General features: G+C 40.3%; 1 pseudogene; it reads right to left on the bottom strand.

The window, feature by feature from the left end:
• Positions 1–9,985: 9,985 nt before the first annotated feature.
• Positions 9,986–10,105, bottom strand: LOC142842880 (U2 spliceosomal RNA; annotated as a pseudogene).
• Positions 10,106–22,148: the final 12,043 nt, after the last annotated feature.

Here is a 22,148-nt window from a genome sequence, read left to right as displayed (position 1 = left end):
TTGTAGGTCACAGCAACATAGAAACAATTAGCACAACACACTGTGAAGACTGAAAACAAGCAGATGTAAGAGTACATATCATGAGATCCCATCCATATGCAATATCTAAGAATGAAAACAGATAGCCAGTGACTGGAAGACCACCAACACACCACACCTTTTAGCATCTCCACTATCTGCTGCTGGCTGATGTCAAAGTATCAATACGCCGGCATCTGGAAACCTCAGTACACAACAGCAGAGTTTCTGTCAGCTTTCACACTCAAGGAAATGCAATGCTTTCATCTCAAGTTCAGCAGGAGTAAAACTTTACTATTTGAATTGCTGGGGAAGCATGGTGAAACCCTTGAACGCAGGCCAGCGGAGATGGGTAACCAGGCAAACGGCTTTCAGTGCAAGCCTAAAGACCTGAGTTTGATTCCAGAGACCCACAGAAAGGTGGATCAAAGGAAAGAACCAGCCCTCAAAGTTATCCTTGGACCTCCACATGCACTTCATGGCACACTCAGGCACACAGCACCTGCATGCACACACATGCAACATACAAATAATAGATGATTTATATTAAATTAAAAAAAAACCTCTTGAATTCCTTGCCAACACAAACATCAAAGGTCAGTGAGGTTCTAAATTTACAGCAAACTATGAGAGATAAAGACACGGAGGTTCAGATGGTATGGCCTACAGGATATCAGGAAGCAGCATTTTCCTTTAGTCCATCACAGTGTGAAGCAGCTTCTGGGAACTCTGCTGACACTGACAGGCATATGAACCGTGAAAGTGTATAGAATGGAAGTATGACAGTCCTGATTTTCACATCGGTGCGCAGGGGAATTACATCACCCACAGATAATTACGTGCCATGTGTTGCTTGCTTCAATCCAGTTCATTCATTGGCGCTCATCTTACTTGTGATTAAGAAAGATTACCCATTCTTTCCAATTACATATATAAGCAAACAGTAGGCTTGTTTTCAGTCATCGGTAACTATTATAATCCACGAATTAAAAAAATGTATAAATGAAAGACACACTGCTTAAATAAAACAGAGCCCCAGGGAAGAAAATATATGACTCTATACAAAATCAGTTAATCACAAGCTTGTTTTGATGACGGTGGAGGAAAAATACAGAAAATATTCCTCACATACACAAGTAAATGAATCCAAAAACACATCCCACAGCCAGCTCCACATAAAGTGTGCAGGTGAATATTGCCGTCCTTACACATAGCTGTTAAATATTGTCAGTGATGTACGGCTTTTGTCCTTGCCTCCACTTTTATTGTACAAAACTCCATATTGGTGTCATCCATTAAAATGCAGCATTTTCTCCCAAGCGTTGCAACTTGATGGTTGGGAATGCGATCACATTGTGGATAATTGCTGGATTGTTGCTTTTAAAATAACATCTGTGTGTATGTAATTTGGACAGAAATATGTCAGCTCCGTTGCCAGGAACGAATGTTGTTGCAACACACTTCAGAGGTATAACAGCTTTCAAAAGGAACTCTCGCAGCATTTTATTCTCATCACAGGGAAAATTTAGGAGCATGCACATGAATTTAAGGTAAAACAATTCTTCCCAGGGCCATCGAATTTTTCAGTACCACCCTTGTCATTACATCTATACTCGTGGGGAGCCTGGAAGCCATGGCCTGTTCCTGGACTCTCGGGAACCCTTTTCTCTAATAAACAAGCTAAAACCTGCCTCCTGGCTGGAATAGTGTGAGAGTTTAAAAGCTGATCCTACCATGAATTTTCTGATTAAAAAACCTTGTTTATAAAAGTGGTCATAAGGAGGGAAACTTTGAAAACAATATTTATGTTGAAAATTTCTGTCAAAGCATTTTGCTGCTGCCCTATTGTAACACTGCATAAGAGGCATGCCAGGAGCTTCCTGGGAAGAATTGGGGTGATGGACTAGGGCTTGCTGTCTAGAAAGTGTAGCCATCCAGGGGACTCACCCCTCCAGACTTGGCCTACCCCCAGGAGCACTTCACAGGTAGCAAAGGGCACAGAGGCTCTTCAAGGGTATTTTCTGTCTGTTGACCCCCACAGCAACTAGCCAAATACAGATAAAACACATCAGCGGATGTTATTCACTTGTTATCCAGGTATGATATGCAGATACCATATCTCTTTTAGCAGTCTTTTTTTTCTTTTTTCTTAGAGAAGAAATCAATTATCATATTACCTAAATATAAATCCATTTGTGCACAACTTCAACGTCTTTACTTCCATAACCGATGGGACAAGTAGATAGAAAACAGGTAAAGAAACAGTAGAACTGACCCATGTCATCAATCATGAAGGCTCATTGACATTTTGAGAACATTTCCCCTCGACTCCAGAATGTATGTTCAACTCAACTCCATGTAGACCATGGAGATAAGGCAAGATGTTGGGGGCTCAGGCTCAATAAAAAAAAATGATAGAAAGCAGACAGCAATATTCTTTGACAACAATGCCATTCAATTAGATGTCAAATACAAAAAATACATAGAAATCACTAGGAATGAGGAAATTATACACCATAATGCCAAACAATTCATAAACACAACAAAAATAAAAGCAGTACTCATAAAATATTTGAATGAAAATTAAAACATATCAAAGATTATGGGATTCAGTGTTGAAAGTGGGAATTTATTGTTCTAAATACTTTCTTTGAAAATATATCTATAATTAAAATCCAAATCGAATAATGGTATATGCTTTTAAGAAAGAAGAAAAGTAAAGGAGGGGAACACAAGAAAAAAACTCCATTTGAGTGAAAAGTGCATTTTCTGAGGAACCAGGGTCATACACCAAAACGACAGCAAGAACGGGGCCACTGTAGGGTCAGAACCAGGAACAAGATTCAAATCTCTCACTTTCTCTGCTTTCTCCCCCCTCCTCCCCTTGCTCATCTTCCCCCTCCTCCTCCTCCTCTTCCTCCTCTCCTTTCTCTCCTACTCCCTTCTTTTATTATTTTTTAAATTTCACTTTTCTTTCTATCCACAGTTCCTCCCCCAACCCTCCTTATGCCCCCCAACTTGCTCCCCAGCCCACCCCCTATCCCCTTTTCCCAACAGGTAAGGGCTTCCATGGGGAGTCAACAAAGTCTGGCAAATTAAGTTGGGGCATGAACAAGCCCTCTCCCCTGCATTAAGATTGAGCATGGCATCCCACCATAGCAAATGGGCCCCAATAAGCTAGTTTAAGCACCAGGGATAGATCCTGGTTTTACTACCAGTGCCTCATAGTCAGTCCAAGCCTCACCACTGTCTCCCTCATAGGGAAGACCTAGTTTGGTTCCATGGAGGCTCCACAGCTGTTCGTCTAGAGTTTTTGAGTTTCCACCGAGCTTGGTTCAGCTCCATCATGATCTTGACCTCCCTTGCTCATGTATTCCCTTCTCCCTCTCTTCAATTGGATTCCTGGGTGCTCAGACTGTTACTTGGTTGTGGATCTCTTCATCCTGTCAGTTGCTGGATGAAGGCTCTATGATGATAGTGGGGTATTCACCAATGTGATCACAGGAGAAGGCCAGGCACCCTCTCCACTATTGCTAGAATTCTTAGCTGGGGTCATCCTTGTGGATTTCCCTAGCACCAGGTTTCTCCCTAATTCCATGTGGCTCTCTCTATCAAGATATTTTTTCATTGCTCTCCCACTTCATACCTCTCTGCCCTCGTCCATCCTGTACCCTCATGTTCTCATCTCACACCCCTTCCCTTCTTCTTCTTACCGCCCCTCTTCTGCCAGTTTACCCAGGAGATCTCATCTAATTTCCCTTCTCTGAGAGATGCATGTATCCCTCTTAGGGTCTTCCTTGTTGTCTAGCTTCTCTGGAGTCCCACTCCTCTCTTTGTGTAAAATTACTATGGCCCTGTCTCCTCACATGTGTAACCAGGAACTTGCACCCTATTCCCTGTCCCTGAACTCTGAGGAAAGATACAGCTTTTCTCCCAGGTTGTATTTGTACCACCCCACAAAGGACATGACCTACCCTGGTCTAGATCCCCTGCTACTCCTGTTCAGGTCACTGTAACCGTGGCAGTGGGTCCATTATGACTGGTTATCTTCCCTGTGACTAGAGTACTTCCTCTCAAGGGGAAAGAGGGAGGTGCCAGGGTACACAGCCAAAGCACAGCCTTGGTGTATCAGTCAGCTGTTGGCTATTGGAACATTTATTAATGAGAACACAGGATAAACTCCAGATTGACCCAAACACCATCATAAGCACACACAATAATTGACCCTATATATCATCTTCACCATATGCAAACAGCATCATTGTTGAGCACTGTACTAAATACCTACCTCACTTAGCATCCTCCTTATATAGTTAGGGTTTTTTTTTAAAAAATGGTTTTTACAAAAACCTGAGAATGTCAGAGTCTCAGATGGATCAACCAAAAGCCTGCTTTTGGAGAGGTTAGAATGTCTGCAGTGATGCGTGAAGCAGAAACCAGGGTGTTCTGAGTATCATTTGATGTGGGAGTCCCCTCCCCTCTGTGTGCTGTGATTGCCATTGATGAATAAAGAAACTACTTGGCCTGTTGATAGGGCAGAAATTAGGTTGGCAGGGAAGACAGAACTGAATGCTGGGAGGAAGAAGGGCGGAGTGAGAGAGACACCACGGAGCCATCAGAATCAGACATGCTGAAACTTTGCCAGTAAGCCACTACCATGTGGCAATATACAGATTAATAGAAATAGTTTAAATTAATATAAGAGTTAGCCAATAAGAAGCTAGAGCTAATGGGCCAAAAGCAATTTAAATAATACAGTTTCTGTGTGGTTATTTTGGCTCTGGGTGGCCGGGACAAACAAGCGGCCTCCTCCTACAATCATTCATCTCTATGCACAAATACCCTTCTCCCTTTCGGCTTATGCTTTGAGAATAAAAACAAAAGCAAAAATTCATTCTTCTTAAATTCATTCATATTTGCAGTTAGAATGCAAATCTAAATTTGATATGTTCTAGCTGAGCAGTTTACAACCAATTCCGATGTTGTGATGGTTTGTTTTGGTTCTGTGAACTAAATTAATTTAGCTGATCTCAGATCACTAGCAAATAAGCAGCCATCGCTGGTAAATTTCAGGATCATGCATGATACCCAAATGAGTGTTTCAGTTAACTGGATGATATAATAGCACAGATACAAATTGAGACATCAGTATAAGCCAGGAAAAACATTTTGTTTCTGTGTGATTCTCACAATCAAAATGAAACCAGGATTTTATGAGTAAAGGAACCCTAATAGTAGCTGAGGCAAAGCTTGCTCAAAACCACTTCAGGCTGCAGAACATTAAATCAGTTGGGTGTTCTGTTCAGCCTTATGTGAGACTATAAAAGCAAATATTAATTATTCTAACTAATTGGGCCTAACCTAGGTTTAAACCAAATTTTAGAGACAGGGTTTGAAATGATGTAATTATAAACAGTTGCTTAATCAAAGTATTTAAGTATCTTTCATTTTATAAATTTGCATAAATGAATTTTTATAAAAAAATAATGGTACTTGTCTAGCCCAGGATTCATAGAGATTTTTCTCTTTCTACCGAAAATTGGAATAATTTGATGATATTCAGAATTACAAAGAACACATGGTTCACGGTTTCATAGTAAATCACATAAGCCCTATATATGTACTAGGAAGGTCATACTATGCAATGATCTCATAAGCAAACTTAACACTGGTGTTTTGATAACTGAGAATTTCAAATGTGTATACAATGTGCTTTGACCACGTCCATACCCCATTCCCTTTCCTTATAGTCCTCCTCTGTCCCCCCACAACCACTTTACCCTCCCAATTTCATGTGTTCTCTCTATTTTTTTTAAACTTACTCTGAGTCTACTTAATGCTACCTGTGTATCCATGGTGAAGATCTATCTACTTAAGTGTGGAGCTGTATCCAAGAAGTCATCAACTGCCTATAGCTTCTCAGCTAGGGGCGGGACTTCATGAGCCCCTCCCCACCCAGCTGTGTGGATTGTTGGACATGGCAGGCCTATTGCACACATGTGCAGTCACTTGTGACTGCATGTCTAAGACTGCACTAGAACACATAGTTCTTTTTAAGCACTAGCTCAGTTTGGTGACAGATTGTGACCGATAATATACTTAGGTCTGGGATACTAAATTCTTCTATTTCTGAAATAATTCTAATTCTGAATAAGAAATGATTGGGGTAAATCACAGAGGACTAGGAGTCTGGCTTAGCCTTTGTGCCTTTTGTGACTTCAGAGAAATCCTGATGAGCCACCTGACATCCTGGCAACTTGGCCATTTCTGTGAAATAAACATGCTTGATAGTTGGCCCAAAGTTCATTCCAGCATGTTAATTCCATGACTCCATACATGTAAACAGGATCAGTATACTGTGTGGCACACAGAGAAGACCCCGTAACTTTACCTTTTGCTCTAAGTCCTTTCCATAACTACAACCACAGTCCTTTTCCTTGCATCCGATCTTCATCTCCAGGAGCATCCTAGAAACTAACAAACACTATCTAGAGGAAACTTGGCCTGATCATGAAAACATGTGGGCAAATTGGGCTAGTGTGCTTAAAGTGCAAAGCTGAATTAGTATCTGTGTGGTTTTGGTATCAGAGTAACTGTAGCAAAACTGGATGTCAATCTGTAAAAGAATGAAAATAGATCCATATCTATCACCATGCACAAAACTCAAGTCCAAATGGATTAAAGACCTCAATATCAGTCCGAACACACTGAACCTGATAGAAGAGGAAGTGGGAAGTACTCTACAGCACATGGGCACAGGAGACCACTTCCTACGTATAACCCCAGCAGCTCAGACACTAAGGGCATCATTGAATAAATGGGACCTCCTGAGGCTGAGAAGCTTCTGTAAAGCAAAGGACACTGTCACTAAGACAAAAAGGCAACCCACTAACTGGGAGAAGATTTTCACCAACCCCGCAACTGACAAAGGTCTGATCTCCAAAATATATAAAGAAATCAAGAAACTAGACCGTAAAAGGCTAATCAATCCAATTATAAAATGGGGCACTGAGCTGAACAGAGAATTCTCAACAGAAGAACTTCAAATGGCCAAAAGACACTTAAGGTCATGCTCAACTTCCCTAGTGATCAGGGAAATGCAAATCAAGACAACTTTAAGATACCATCTTACACCTGTCAAAATGGCTAAAATAAAAAACACCAATGATAGCCTTTGCTGGAGAGGTTGTGGAGAAAGGGGTACACTCACCCATTGCTGGTGGGAATGCAAACTTGTGCAACCACTCTGGAAAGCAGTGTTTTGGTTTCTCAGGAAATGCGGAATCAACCTACCTCTGGATCCAGCAATACCACTCTTGGGAATATACCCAAGAGAGGCCCTATCATACAAAAGTATATGCTCTACTATGTTCATAGCAGCATTGTTTGTAATAGCCAGAACCTGGAAACAACCTAGATGCCCTTCAACGGAAGAATGGATGAAGAAAGTATGGAATATATACATATTACATATTAGAGTATTACTCAGCAGTAAAAAACAAGGACTTCTTGAATTTTGCATACAAATGGATGGAAATAGAAAACACTATCCTGAGTGAGGTAATCCAGACCCAAAAAGAGGAACATGGGATGTACTCACTCATATTTGGTTTCTAGCCATAAATAAAGGACATTGAGCTTATAATGCATGTTCCTAGAGAAGCTAAATAAGAAGGTGAACCCAAAGAAAAACATATAGACATCCTCCTGGGTATTAACCTTCATCAGGCGATGAAAGGAGACAGAGACAGAGTCCCACACTGGAGCACCAGACTACAACCCCAAGGTCCAAATCAGGAGCAAAAGGAGAGAGAGCACGAGCAAGGAACTCAGGACCGCGAGGGGCGCACCCACACACTGAGACAATGGGGAGGTTCTATCGGGAACTCACCAAGGCCAGCTGGCCTGGGTCTGAAAAAGCATGGGATAAATCCGGACTAGCTGAACATAGAGGACAATGATGAATACTGAGAACTCAAGAACAATCGCAGTGGGTTTTTGATCCTACTGCACGTACTGGCTTTGGGGGAGCCTAGGCAGTTTGGATGCTCACCTTAGGAGACCTGGAGAGGTGGGCGGTCCTTGGGCTTCCCACAGGTCAGGGAACCCTGACTGCTCTTCGAGCAGATGAGGGAGGGTGACTTGATCGGGGGAGGGGGAGGGAAATGGGAGGCGGTTGCGGGGAGGAGGCAGAAATTCTTAATAAATAAATCAATTTAAAAAAAAGCTGAATTAGTAATTTGCACTCATCTCAAAGACAGTGTGTGAAGAGACAGTGTGGTGAAGAACTGCTGGCACAGTTAAGCACGGATCATCTCAACATCCAAAACGGATGTTTTGGTGATTAGGAGCTCACTCGGCAATGGAGAGAACAGCACATGAGAGCGGTTCGTGGAGACATGACGCAACCATGCCCTCAGCAGAAGGCCAACTTAGAGTCTACTTTTCATGGATCTTCTGCCCTTGAGAATCAGTTATCTCAGGATGAACCATTGCTTCTGAGTAATTTTTAAGTGATGGATGACTTATTAATAGAACTGCTACAGACATATCTATTACATTTAGCATTCCTGATTATGATGAATGCTGTAATCATCACATTTTATGTATTTTGAGAGTCTGTCTACTGTTCTTTGAGATCACCATGTCTATTTCTCACTAGGATTAAATATATTAACTACCATAGCTTTAAATCTCAGCAGCTTACATGGAAAGTCTTCCCACCGAAGTTTTCTCTTTCTTTTCTATTTTGGTATTTTGCCAGTTCCCATAAATTTTTATATCAGCTTGTTAAGTTTCACTGAAGCCACTGTTGAAATTCTACTAATTTGAAAGATGAACTTGAGTCTTTCTACCTGAACATTAATGTCTTCTATTTATGCAAATCTTCAAAATCTTTTGATTAAAAATGTAAAATATTTCCACAGGCTGGTCTATGTTTGTTATTTTGTTACTAGAAACCTCTGCCTATCTTGTTGCTTTTATAAATACCACCTGGTGCTTTCTATTTCTTTCTTGTAGTTTACTATGAGACCTGAAGGATAATGTTAAGTAAACAAGCTAATGATGAGCAATCGTTCTAGTTTTAAATACCATGTGACTGTGAATGCAACAGAATAGGAAGCGTAGGCTTGCTGCTCATCCTGAGTAGAAATCCCAATCTGGATTAAAAATATTTCTGCTCCTTTATTCTAGGTAGCTTTTTAAGATTTTATTTCCCCCTAAAATGTATTTACATATATAATCTCTGTATGTGAATATACATAAGCAAACACACACACACAGTATGTCAGCCTGCATGCATATAACACATGCAGAGGACAGCTTGCTGGATTCAGTCTCTATTTCCAGGGAGAATTGTGAGTTCCCTGATAAAACTCAGTTTGTCATACTTGGTAGCAAATACTTTTACCCACTGAGCCATCTCATAGTGCCCTTTTATAAGAGTTTATGGTGACTTAACATTGACTTTTGTAAAAGGCTCTGTTTCATTTATTGCAATCAGATAAAAATTTTCACCATCAATTTAATGTACGTGTATGAAGTGTGTATAATAGGGAGGTATACATGTTTCTGGTTTCACACGTGTGTGAAGGCCAGAGGTTGACCTTTGATGTCTTCCACTATCGCTTTCCATGACTCATGTTTACTTTGTATAGTTCTATTCAAACATAAGTTTTTATTTATCTATATAATAGCCCAAGAGAACAATTCATAGCTGTGTAACAATCACTTGTTTGCTTTTGTAAGCAATGCCAAGCAGTTTTCTGGAGTGGCTATGCCAATTTATATTCCCATCAAGGATGTATGAATGACCCAGTTTCTTTGTCACACCATCATTTGATGCTATTTTGCATTTACCTGTTCAGCTAGGCATGTGATCACATGTATAGTGGTCTTGAATTACATTTTCATGGTGGATAATTATATTGAATTCATTTTCATGTAGAATTATTTTTATGTGCCCATTTGCTGTATTGCACCCACCTTGGCTTAATATATCATTTTTGGATAGAGGATGCATCAAATAATAAGCTGATAAGAACAGTTAGTGCACTTGATCATAGCTAAAATGCTGAGAAACCATCTTATCTTGTATAGTTAGCCAGGGTTTTCTACTTGAGTGAAGAGTTTACTGACTTAGCTACCTCTGTCATTTCTCCTCCTGAGAGAATGCTGGTTTTAGTCATACTGAAATGCCTGTCCAATATTTACATGGGTGCTGGGATTCAGTGTCTGGTCTTCATGACTACATAGTAAGTGTTTTACCTACTGAGCCATCTTCTCAGCTCCATCTTGAATCTTCCAATGGAGTGGATTACAATTGTGTTGTTATGAAAGGATAGACATATTGATCAATGACACAGAACAGAGATCTTTTCAAAATGTATAAAATACAATACTTAGATAACCAAGGAATAGTAAATGTAGGAGAAGTAAGTCAGCAACAGTTCCACCATAAATCAGCCACTTGCCATTTGCATAGTAATGGCAAGGCATTTATTGCTTTACAAAAGCATGCAGAAATAAGATTTATAGGAAATCGTATTCTTAAGGGTAGAAAATTCATGACAGATAGAATGTAGCTTTTGTGTGCGTTTGCATGCATGGGTGCCTTCAGAGGTAGGTGTGTGTGTGTGTGTGTGTGTGTGTGTGTGTGTGTGTGTGTGTGTGTGTGTGTGATCACTAAATCTGGCTTTTTCATAGATGCTTTATCTACTTTACATCTATGTTCACACCTGGCGTTGGAGTTCTCTCCACTGCACAAACAATTTAAACTTTTAACTACTGCATAACCAAGTACTTTCAGACACAGAGGCTTAAAGCAACAATCTTTTTTTTCTTTTAATCATGCTTCCCAGGTTTGTGAGTCGGACTTTTGAGTAGCGTTTCCCTGGGAAAGTTTTCCGTTCTGTGTGGTATTAGCTGAGATCAAGGAGTAGCATTCAGCTAGTGAATGGACTGGGCTGAAGTCCAAGACAAATTCAAATAAAAATATGTCTTGGCAGAGAGGCTGGAATGCTAGGCTCATTTAGGCCCCTCATCTCCATACAGTTCCAGGCCTTCACCACATGAACTACACAACAGGGAAGTCTTATTTTTTTACACAATAACTCCAACATCTAAGAAACCAATGAATACCCACCCTTCCTTTTAAAAGCCAGTTCCAGAACTTCTGTAGCATCACTGCTGTCACCCTTTAATGAGAAGTAAATAAATAAATAAATAACAAGCCTTGGTAATGAAAATTGTAAAGGAAAGGAAATTCACCTCTTCTTGGAAATAGTAGCAAGCAATTCATATCTCCATATCTACCATAATATCTATTTATAATTTTATTTTCAGGAGCAGACTACCCTGATAACATAAGTTTGGATTATTTTCTATTTTTCTCTCTTCAAGAAAACATTTAGAATGGTTTTACTATCCTGCTTCTAAAGTTCTTGGTAGCAGTTCCATCTAAAACTCTCAGTATCTAATCTTTTCTTTGCAAAGACGTTGATTGCAAGACTACTCTGGCTATCCATGACTTCCTGAGTTGATTTTGGTAAACAATTTTTCCAAAACTTCATTCTTTGTGTCTATATTTTCAATATATTGACAGAATTGTTACTGTTCTCTTTTCATGTACTCCAATAGTTATGTCAACTTTATCATTAAAACACATACTGGTCATGATTTATCAGCGAAGCTAAAATCCTTTGACTTTGTTTCAAAATTTCAGAAACTAAAAAGGTTACTCATTTCTATTGCATATTTGAAATTTTTCCTCATTTTCTGTTTTCATCTTTTCTATTTGTTTCTCTTCATCTTATGTTTAGTTCAATTTTTTTTTTGCTTTATGCCTTTTGTGTGATCCATAACATATCCCCAGTCTTTTATTATTTTATTTATATTTATTTTGAGAAAGGGTCTCACTCTGTAGCCCTGACTGGCCTTGAATTCAAAGAGATGCTCCTGTCTCTGGCTCCCAAGCATTGGTATGAATACCACATACCATGCTCTTTATACTCTCTGAACTGCAGAGGCCCAAAACTGTGTGCCTATTCCACCTTGTCTGAAGGTCAGAGAGTTTGAGTTTATTTTACTCACTTTAAGTTGTTAACAAGAAGTGTGGTTACATACCCCACACCCTGACCTACAGTGTGGTTACTTAGTGTTTTGGACAGTAAGATGACCCATAGAGTAGATCTGCTCCACTTTGATTAAAGGTCAGAGAATTCAACCATACTTCTGCTCCTTCTTCTGTAATAGGAGGTTTGACTTAGAGAGTGGTTGCCTGTAGGGTAGTTGGTCTAGGGCTGGTTCACTGCCCAAATAACAGAATGCTTAACTTAGGATATAGTTGTTTAATGTCTCAAGTACTGGGGCAAGCAATTGTCCTTTGTATGATGTTAAAGCAGTCCCCCCATTTGTATTGGGGTATAAAGTATATGGAAAATAAACACGGGTGAATTCCGGTTCAGTATTCACTGAGTTGCCCTTCCAGTCCTATCCTATGTCTCTGTGACTCTTTCTTGTCTCTGTTCCTCCTACTTAACTTCTCTAATCCTCATGCCCCATTCCACTGCAGCTAGGATGCAGCAGACATCATCCCAAAAAGGTAGCTCATGACACTGAACACACACTTTTGGATGATATATTGTAAGTCCTCATTCTATTCTTTTGAGGAATAGATACTGTCAATTTAAAAGTACTCTCTTATATAAATCTTTTATTCTCTGTTAAGTGCTTTCATATTTATAGACACTATGTGTTATGGTTTAAGTAAAAATGCTACAGATCTCCAAGTGGCTGCAGTGGGCAGCAGGCCATGAGACCATGCCACAGGTCCCCAGAGCAGCCAGTCCTAGACAGGGATGATGCAGTTCTCCACATGGCTGCAGTGGGCCATGAGAAGCAGCAAGTCTCAGGGAAGGAGCCGCATGTGGGTGAGAGACCTCAATGGGGCAGCCAGTCAAACAAGGAGAGACAGGCGGATCTCTGAATGCGGCTGGTCCTGGGCAGGGAGCCACTTGGCAGGCTAGAGACAAACGTAGGCGTACCATGCAGAGTGAGGTTGGATATTTATTTAGTGGGTTATGGAGGATAAAAGAAAGAAGGGGAGAAGAGCAAAGGGAGAGGCAGAAAGAGAGAGAAATGACGGGGGGAGAAGGAGTCACAGTGGCAGGTTTCACTCTGGGAGAGAGAAGAAAAGGGAGGGACTTAGACTGGAAGCTGAGGATCAGCTTGCCTTGGCAGACAGGGGATAGCAGGTTGGGGGTGGTGGGGGGTGGTGATGGTGGCTTGTTTCTTAAATGGACAGGACATATCATTACACTATGGTATATTATTTTCAAAGCAATCTAATATTCTATCACCTGGGATTAATATTGGGTGGTATCACGCAGTGGTCAAGTATCAAGTATCAATTTTTGTCTTTATAACTATCTATCTGACCCAGAAGCATTTATTAAAATATCTTTGTTTCCATTGCTCTATATTTTCTTCTTATCATAAATCAAGTAGACTCATATGCAGAGTTTGTTGTTTGTGGGTATTATTCTTTTACATAGATCTATTGACCCATTCTTGTAATAACACTATAATTATTGTAATAATTATAATGTTATAAAAATCTGAATAACAGTTAGAGCAAGTTTTTTTTCTGCTAAGAAAATTGATTGCTCTTGGCCCTTAACATACTGTGATAAATATCAACAGTCTAGTGATCCTGTCAATTTATACATAGAATCAGGCCATTTCATTAAAATTTATGCTCAATCTAGTAGGTCATCTGAGGAGAACTGACATTTAGAATAAATAACTTATTCAGTGTGTGAATATAGTGTCTGCTTGTCTTTTGGGGTCTTTTCATTTTTCTTGCAGTTTTTTAAGAAATTGTTTTCCGAATAGTTACACACAGCTTTGGTCAGTTTGTTGTTCTTTTGATTATAAATATTATCTTATTGTTCTAACTCAGTGCTAATGTACACAGAAATATAATACATGCAAAAACTTGGTACAATAATTTATGAAGTTTGAAATCTGTCAAAAACACAGATTTTTAAGTACACAGTTATGTTATGATATGTTATATATGAACAACTTTTCTTTCTACTTAAATTCTTGTTTCCTTTTGATTTATTGTACTGGGAAAGACCTATTGTAAGACAGTGTCTTGGAGTAATGATAGCTAATTCAATATCACTATATGTTATCAAATATTGTTCTGAATCTATTGCATTGATCACATCATTTTCACCTTTATGCTATCAATATGGACTATAGATTTTATAATCTAAAACTAAGATTTATGTTGCTGTAATTCCTATCATTATGATTATGAAGTAACTCTCTGAAACTCTAAGGAAGCCTCCAATTAAATGATTTCTGTTGTAAGCTGCCTTGGTCATCGTGTCTCTTCACAGTAATAGAACAGTAACTAAGATCACAAAGGGAGGGGGAGGAAAAAATGGAGGGGAAAGAAAAAAAGGAAGGGAGGGAGGGAGAGAGGGAGAATGGGAGAGAGGGAGAAAATGAATGAGAAAGAGAGAGGGGGGAGGAAGGAAGGAAATGAAAGAGAAAGAGATAGGGAGGGTAAGAGGAAATTAAAGAGAAAGAGAGAGGGAGGGAGGAAGGGAGGAAGGGAATGAAGGAGAGAGGAAGGAATAAAACAAGGACAGAAATGAAAGAGAAAGGAAAAAAGAGGGAGGAAGGAAGAAGAAAAGGAGGTAGGGCGTGAGAGAAAGAAAGAGAAAAAAGGAAGGAAAGAAAGAAACAGAGAGAGAGAGAGAGAGAGAGAGAAGGAAACTGGGAAACATAATAGGAAGAAAGAATATCTCAGCTGGGAGGGACCTAGGTGAAAGACTAGAACATTACCAATGAAAATGTGATTTTGATATCTAGCAATAGGCCTGGGAAGAGAGCATCCTAACCACTTTTTCTGTAGAATATGTAGAGTAAGAAGTGATGCATCCCAGGTAGAAATCTCATTGGAGGGTAGAAGGCAAGAAAGAAGAAGTCAGGAATAGACACCACAGTTCCATGCAGAAGTGACTGAAGTATCTTTCAGTAGTGGTCTTGAGCCAAACACCTAATGTCTCATCCTTCTTTGATGACTTTGGCCTCACAACTAATTCTGCTGACTTCTCGTAAGCATGTCCCCATATTTACATGTGAGCAACTTGGCTATGAGGTACCTACAGGGGATTTTGTTTTTATTTACCCTTTTGCAGTGTCATAGAGTACTTTGGAGCTATGGTTTTGTTTTTAATTCAGTCTTAACAATTGTAAGTCAGTTTCACTTTCAATACATTTCTGACCCCTTTTACTTCCACTTTCTTCTCCAGGAATTGTAAACATGTAAGTGGTACATGAGTCTCTTACTGTTCCTTAGTTGTTCAGTCCATTTTCCATCTTTAAATGGATTTTTCCCCTAAACTGTTTTCTGATGAATTAATCCCCTCTTCTGCTGGGCGTAAGCATGGCAAACTCACCACCGAGTTTTTAACTCCAGATTATGGTTTGCTTGTAAAACTCCAGCATCTCCACTTATTCTCTGCTGAAATACCTAGAACAAAGCAGTTACCCGAGGAGATGTTTGTCTCATGCCTCAGCTATTACGTCTAAAACATTTTCTAATTTAGACTCGGTGTTCTGTTATCCTTCCCAGGATGCAATTTCTATCATTTTGGCAAATAGTTAGGAGTCCTAAATCTGGAATCCCCTTCATTTTTTGAGGTTGAGATGACTTCAATCTCATTTAAGTTATGAAAGCTCTGCCTTCCATTTTCAGTTCTCTCTACTCCTTGAGTCAGCTGTTTAGGGAAGACATCGAAAGCATGGGGACCCTACCACTTCTTTGTTCGAAAGGTGATTTGTTTAAATTTATTTTATATGCATTGGTGTAAAGGTGTCAGAGCCCTGAAACTGGAGTTACAGACAGTTGTAAGCTGCCATGTGGGTACTAGGAATTGAGCCCAGGTCCTCTGGAAGAGCAGCCAGTGGTTAAGATGACTTAACCACTAAGTCATCTCTGCAGCCCCTACTTCTTGTCTTTCTTGTTAGGCCCTTTTCTGCCATATTTTGGGGAAAATGGAACCTAAATTAAACATAACATCAAGCAAATAAGAGTTAAATTTGTTTCTTCTAAGACTTAGTTAGGTCTACTGGCCCACCCTAGCCCTTCCCAAGACCCCAGCTTAATCCAGGGATCTTGGATCATTAATTCAGTTTTGGTGGATGCTATGGCTTAGTCTCCTTCTCTCTGACATTGTTTTACACAGTAGTACTGTCCACTGCTCATGGCTCTGCTATTACATCACAGAATTTGGTTTATGTTTTCTTAATTCTGGGTTGGATTGCTGGAAAGTTTCTTTCTTCCTGTGAGCTTAGAGACCAAAGAAAGCCTTCCTACTGCAGGACTTATACACAATCTTGTCTTGTTCAATTATAGTGTTCTTGATTACCCTTTCACGAGTTTTTTTTAGTAAAACACTTGAAATATTTAACATACAAAAGCAAAATTTAAGCTTAAAATTTTTATAGGAAAAAATATTAGTGAATAAAAGAACATACTTCCACTCCTGGAAATTATGCATTTTTGAAATGTTTTTCAAAATAAATAAAATAATTAATCTCTCTTCTTTTTTTATGTTCTAATAGTTTTATTGATGACTAATAAGCCTCCATTGAGTCAGCATACCATTGCATGCTCATGTTGGGATGGGTAGGTAACCACAGCAGCTATTTATTTAACAGAAAGTTCTGGTGTGAGATGCGGGGGAGAAATAGAGAGAGAGAGAAAGAGAGAGAGGAGACAGAGAGGGGGAGAGACTGATTTGCAAAATACTAGCCATCCCAGGACTTCTACTTCTCAATTATGGAACGGCCTGTACAACTCACCTACTGACTCAGAGTGAACAGAGTTTTCAGTGGGCACTGAATGAACAGGAAGAGCAGAAACCCAGATGAAAACCTATGGAACTAACTATGACTTTTTAAATTGAGGCAAATCATTTTGTTTCTTTTTATTGTTTTCGTTTGTTTGGTTTGGTTAGTTGGTTTTTTTAGACAAGATTCCTCTGCAGCTTCTCCTAGAACTAGTTCTTGTAGACCAGGTTGGCCTCAAACTCACAGAGATTCACCTGTCTCTGCCTCCAGAGTGCTGGGATTAAAGGCATGCATCACCACCACCCCGTCATTTTGTTTCTTTTTAAGTTACATAGCCAAAGAGTGGGAATATGTAGGAAGAGACATGGGAGGTATTCCAATGTCCTAGTAGTACCCTTCCAAATGGCTGCCTTCTGACTAGTGATGCATGCTTTAACTCTGCAAACAGTACTACTGTGTCAGAGACTGTGAGGAAACTGTGCAGGACAGAGAGGGTTAAACCATAAAATCCCAAGAGATCAATCAGCAGCTTCAGTAGCATTCCATCCCACTGCCAGCAGCATAGCTACATAGCTGTAACGTAGATGAGCTGCTCAAGGGCCCTCCACATCTTTGCTCAAGTATGAGTACCTGCCTCGTTTGATCATGGTTGATATTTTATGTCTGTAAAATATTCAGGGTCTGGGAGGTCTATCAGGTTATCTCTTCTTGGCTATATTTTTCTTCTCCAGGAAGAATACTGCCCTGAAGGATCATCCTTCAGACACAGTCCAAAATAGACCATATGAGTTCAGAGGGAACAAGACGGTGTCATCAAATCCCTCCCTCGGGGTTTGGAAAACACTGCAGAAGAGGAAGAGGGAAGAGTGTAAGAGCCACAGAGGATGAAGGATGCCGCAGGGAATCAAGGCCTTCAAGACACAGCAGAGCTGGCACATGTGGGAATTCACAGAGACTCTGGCAGCATGCGCAGGACCTGCCAGGTCTGCACAAGTTGGGGTTCTAGAGCTGAAAAAAAAAAGAGAGAGACCCCCCCCCATTCACAACCCAGAAACTGTCTCCAATTGATAGCCACTTGCTCAGGAAAAATTAATTTTCTCCCAGAGAGAGTCTCACAAGGGAAACTAACTACTCGTACGGGTAGACTGCGTGCCAAGCAGTACACGGCCAGTACAAAACAAACTCAACAGCGTCTTTGGATCTTTGTCTCGCAATGTTAATTCACGGCACTCTTTTCATCTTACAGGTCCTTTGCATATATTATGGCTTCCAGTTCTGTGTTTCTTGTGGTAGTCCTGTGTGTATCTGCGTCTATACTTTTAAATTGAATTTTTTAAATTAAATTTAAATGATACATTTCATGAGCTTTATCTTCAGCTCTTTTTCCTGTTTGTCTGTTTTGTCCTATTCTGATTTGTTGGGGCTGTATCTATTGTATTTTATTTTTTATTATTATTCCTTCTATGTCTGTTTTCTAACCACCAACGGCAAGCGTGTGGAGCGAGATTTTAGGGTGGGGGTGGGAAAGAACTGGGAGAAGTGAGGGGAGGAAAAACCAGAACCAAAAGATACTGGATGAAAAAGATTCTACTTTCAATCAAGGTGGGGAGAGTTTGCGAGTTCAAAGTTAGGACAGTCGGACAGCCTAGTGAGACGGTGAGAACTCAAAACAAACAAGTGTTTCCTGATGACAGTACACAGCTGCCATCCCAGCAGCCCTGGAGGTAGAGGCTGGAGGTTCAGTAGTTCAAGACCAGTTATATATAGCCATGTAATGAGCTCAGAGCCACCTTAGGCTACAGAAAAGCCTGTTTCAAAAAGATGTAGGAAGTTTATACTGAAATAGTTAATATTTAGAATAATAAATGCTTTAAATGTACAACTCTTTGAGACAGGTACCTAACCAGCTAGAATACCCTGCCACACCTACAACGGCCAAGGACCTCTACATTCATAATCACCTGTGGAAGCTATTTGCTTCTTCTTAATATTTAATACAATTTTAATTTAAACATATTATTTTAATGTGATGTTTAATAGGAATTTACTGATCATTTAACTACTAGCAAGTAATGTGCTAGCTCAAAATATCAAAAAAAAACAAAGCAAAACAAAAACTATGCAGGAGGAGGTTTTTACCTCCAAGTAAAGGCAAACAGTTCAACACAAGTAAAAGCAGGCTTGAAAGACACAGCCGAGATCAAGAACACAGACGCTGAGCAAGAAGACGCATCGGCAAACATCAAGGTGAAAAGATTTCGGCCGCATTGCTAACAGAAAGGGTATAGACCTTTCTGTGTTTCTCCTAATCCACCCTAGCAAAAATAATAGATTACATGTATTGATTTCTGACTACCATATGGAACGGGCACCGTGTCGAATTCCTTAAATATCTTATTTAGTGTTCACAAAAACCCCTGAGGGTCAGGGCTTTTTAAATTCCATTTTCTAGATAAAAGGGATTAAGAGATTGACTTGAGCTCTTGCTGCTGGAAACGCAGCAGAACACAGTCCTGGACGTGTAACCGGAAGAACCAGCCCAGGCCAAACACTGCTCCCTGAGCATCTGAGCCGGCTGTGTGTTTGGTCCAGATGGAAAGTCATCTAGGATAAACTAAAGGCAATGCTCTCTGTCTGCTCTGGGAACTCTTACTTTCTAAGTGTGAGCCCACTGTCTTTATTTTAAAACTTCCTCAAAGGCCTCCGAGCTCCTTCATTTCATAGACAAGACAGACTTAGTATCCTCATCATTCTTAACATGTAATTTTCACACATAATAAATGTTAATGTGGTTCTTGTGACATGGGCTGCACATGCACTTAACTTAGGACATCCAAAACACACGTACTGGACTCCAACTGCGGCACGGTAATAATCTGGATTTTCTGGTGAATGCAGGAGTTCAGGGCACAGTCCCTGCTCACAAGTATAGCTAAACTGCGGAGAGATGAAAAGCAAACACATAAAAGGCAAATAGTTCGAGAGTTATTCTACACACAAAATTAAAAACAAAGTTTACTGCAGAATTTTGTTGATGACTTGTTAGCTTGCAGTAGAGAAATGAAATTTTGTAGTTTTGTCTGTTTGGGGGTTTTGGTTTTTCAAGACAGGGTTTCTCTGTATAGCCTGGCTGTTCTAGAACTCTCTCTGTAAACCAGGCTGTCCCCAAACTCAGAGTTCCACCTGCCTCTGCCTCCCAACTGCTAGGAATAAAAGCATGCACCACCACCTCCCAGCAGTTCTGTAGCTTTGTTGTTGGTTTTTTTTAAGTGTGAAATGAGCCAGCAAGATGACTCAGAGGGCAAAGGGGCGTGCAGCCAAGACTGAGGGTCTGAGTTCAATCCCAGACCCCCTCAAGAGGGAGCTGAATCGTGTAAGTCAATCTCTGGCTCCCACTTGCATGCTTTGTCACAGGTGTGTGTGTGCGTGTGTGTGTGTGTGTGTGTGTGTGCATGTGTGTGTGCATGTGTGTGTGCATGTGTGTATGTGTGTGTGCATGTGTGTGCATTGTGCATGTGTGTGCATGTATGTGTGCGTGTGTATGCATGTGTGTGCGTGCGTGTGTGCGTGCATGTGTGTGCATGTGTGTGCATGTGTGTGTGCGTGTGTGTGCATGTGTGTGTGCGTGTGTGTGCGCGTGTGTGTGCATGTGTGTGTGCATGTGTGTGTGTGCATGTTGTTCCTTAGTCATCTACTTGGATGTTTTTGTTTGGTTTGGTTTGAGACAGGGTCTCTCATTGGCCTAGACATCATTCAATAGGCTACACTGAATAGTCAATGACCTCAGAAACCCACCTTCCTCTACTTTCTCAGCAGTGGAGTTGTACGTGCCTATAACTGTGAATGACTTTTTTACAATGGGCACTAGGGTTCAAACTTGTGTCATCAAGTTTGCATGAGAAGTACTTTAATGATTAAGATATCTCCCCAGCCAGTTTTCTTCCTTTAAAATTTTAACTACTTAAGTGATTAACTTATAGACAGTACCCTGAACCGTCCTCAAACTTGAGATCTTCCTGCCTGTATCTTCCAAGTGTGGGGTCACATATGTAACCCACTACATTCAATCTAAGACTGCATTTCTTGGAGTAGAAGTGGGCTGTTTTATAGAAAAACCAAGAACTTTAAATACATAACACATGCAACAAACTCTGTGCTGGCTGGTTCTATGTCAACTTGACCCAAGGGGAGTCGTCAGAGAAGACATCCTCCACTAAGAAAATGGTTTCAAAAGATCAGGCTGTAGGTAAATCTATAGGGCATTGTCTTAGTTAGGGTTTCTATCTCTGGGAAAGGATGCCATGACTAAGGAAACTCTAATAGAGAAGAAACATTTAACGGGGTGACTTTTAGAGGTTCAGTCCACTATCATCACTGCAGGACATGGCAGCGTGCAGGTAGATATGGTGATAGAGCAGGGGCTGAGAATGGAGAAGGAACTACATCTTGATCTCGAAAGCAACAGGAAGTAGTCAGAAACACTGGGCATGGCTTGAGCATACATGAGGCCTCAAAGCCCAATTCCACAGTGACACACTTCCTCCAACAAAGTCACATTTCCTAATAGTGCCACTCCTTATGATCTTATGGGGATAATTACATTACAATTACCACAGCAGACATCTTCTTGATTAGTAGATCAAACAGGGCCCAGTCCAATGTGGGTGGTGCCATTACTGACCTGGTAGTCCTGGATTCTGTAAGAAAGCAGGCCAAGCAAGCCCTGAGGAACAAGCCAGTAAGTAGAAATCATCATAATTGGCCTCAGCATTAACTCCAATTCCTGCCTTGGCTTCTCTCAGTGGACTATGATATGTAAGCTAAATAAGCCTTCTTCGTCCCAAGTCACTTTTGGTCATGGTTTGTTACAGCAATAGTAGCTCTAAGACAAGGTCCATACCCCAGAGGCATGGATTATGTTGCTCATTAATGCCTTGGATGAGAATCATGATACTGATTCAGAATTTCCTCAAAAGAGATTCTCATGATCATGTTTAGAGGAACTGATGAATGTTCAGAGACAATTTTGTCATCATTAGATCCAGAGACGTCAATGTAGGAGTTGTTAAGAGGCAGGAATATAAACACTGTGATCTGGAATGAATTGGCCTCAAGGGAAAGATGGTGCTGAGCCAGTCTTTCAGATGTTAGAAACCCCTTTGCTAATGCTCGTTTGTTTTAGCCTAGGTGAAATTATTTGTTTCACCAGTTTTTAAGTTGGGTTACTAGCCAGAAGGAAGGAAAAGGTGTCAATA

Source organism: Microtus pennsylvanicus, chromosome 1, assembly GCF_037038515.1.
Source record: "Microtus pennsylvanicus isolate mMicPen1 chromosome 1, mMicPen1.hap1, whole genome shotgun sequence".
NCBI lineage: Eukaryota > Metazoa > Chordata > Mammalia > Rodentia > Cricetidae > Microtus > Microtus pennsylvanicus.
The sequence above is the reverse complement of the archived record's forward strand: the minus strand, read 5'-3'. Positions and strand labels throughout refer to the sequence as shown.